At 37.4% G+C, this 1,629-nt stretch overlaps 1 pseudogene; it reads left to right on the plus strand.

The window, feature by feature from the left end:
- The first annotated feature begins 419 nt into the window (after positions 1-419).
- Positions 420-1,269, plus strand: LOC109457307 (nucleophosmin; annotated as a pseudogene).
- The last annotated feature ends 360 nt before the right edge of the window (positions 1,270-1,629 follow it).

Raw genomic sequence — 1,629 nt, forward strand, 5'->3', positions numbered from 1 at the left:
TCCATCAAAATAAATTGCAGATTCAAGATGAAACGATTAAAGGACTAGAAGAAAATGTGAACAAGTACTATACGATCTCAGGATGGTGGTCTTTCTATGTATCATCCCAATGATACAAATCACAACAGCAATAGATTTGATTGCCTAAGAACTCAAAGCAATTAAACAAATAAAAGAAAACAGTAACAGCAACAAACATCACTAACGTAGAAAAGCACATCAATAAAACGGAAAGCCTACAACCGAGAAAAAATTTGACAATGCAGAAAACAAAGTGTATAAGTACATTTAATGTCCACAGAGCCGTTAAAAATCCGTAAATGCCCTGGTGTGATTCTGTCCTGCACAACTCTTCTTTAGAACAGTTCTTTTGTATCTCCATCTGCCTTTTCTCCCACCCAAGTGCGTCCCATCAGCCCATGGACAATTTTGTGGAGATGGACATGAGCCCCCTGAGGCCCCCAAACTATCTTTTCAGTTGTGAACTAAAGGCAGACAAGATGATCACTTTAAGGTGGGTAATGATAACAATAAGCACCAGTTATCTTGAAGAATGATCAGTTTAGGGGCTGGTGCAAATGGTGAATTGCAGACTGTTGAAGCAGAGGTAATGAATTATGAAGGCAATCCAATAAAGGAACCCTGGCAACTTTGAAAATATGTGTACAGCCAACGGTCTCCCTCAGTGGCTTTGAAATAACACCCCCTGTGGCGTATAGTTGAAGGGTAGTTCAGGGCCTATGCATATTAATGGACAGCACTTACAGGAAGATGCAGAGTCAGAAGGTGAAGAAGAGATAAAACTCCTAAGCATATCTGGAAAGCTTCTGTAGAAAAAATTCAAACTTGCTGCTAAAGATGATGATGATGATGATGATGAAGAAGAAAAAGCTCCAATAAAGGAATCTATATGAGATACTCCAGCCAAAAAATGCACAGAAATCAAACCAGAAAGGGAAAGACTCAAAATCATCAACACCAAGATCAAAAGGTCAAGAATCGTTCAAAAAACAAAAAACACAGAGACAAACTCCTAAAACTAAACACCATAAGGACCTAGTTGTGTAGAAGACATTGAAGCAAAAATGCAAGCAAGTATAGAAAAAGGTATTCTCTTCCCAAAGGCCATCAATTATGTGAAGAACTGCTTCCAGATGACTGATCGTGTGGCTTGCTAAGATCTTTGGCAGTGGAGGAAGTTTCTTTTAAGAAAATAGCTTAGACAGTTTGTTAAAATTTTCCATCTTATTTCATTTCTGCAACAGTTGATATCTGGCTGTCTTTTTTATAAAGCAGAGTGAGAACATTCCCTACCTTGTCTGATAAATGCTGTCCAGATTCCATTGCCAAGAATGTGTTGCACAAAATGCCTGTTTAGTTTTTAAAGATGGAACTCCACCCTTTGCTTGATTTTAAGTCTGTATAGAATGTTATGATAGGACATAGTAGCCGCAGTGGTCAGACAAATAGAAATGAAGGGAAGACAAAAGTATGCATGTGAAATAAACTCAGTATCTTAATAAAGTTTTTGAAAAGTCAATGAGAAACAGATGAGCACCTCAATAGAAAAAATAATAATCAAAAGACATGATCAGATAATTTACAAACACAGAACCCCAAATATTTGGG

The sequence above is a fragment of the Rhinolophus sinicus genome, linkage group LG04 (assembly GCF_036562045.2).
Source record: "Rhinolophus sinicus isolate RSC01 linkage group LG04, ASM3656204v1, whole genome shotgun sequence".
NCBI lineage: Eukaryota > Metazoa > Chordata > Mammalia > Chiroptera > Rhinolophidae > Rhinolophus > Rhinolophus sinicus.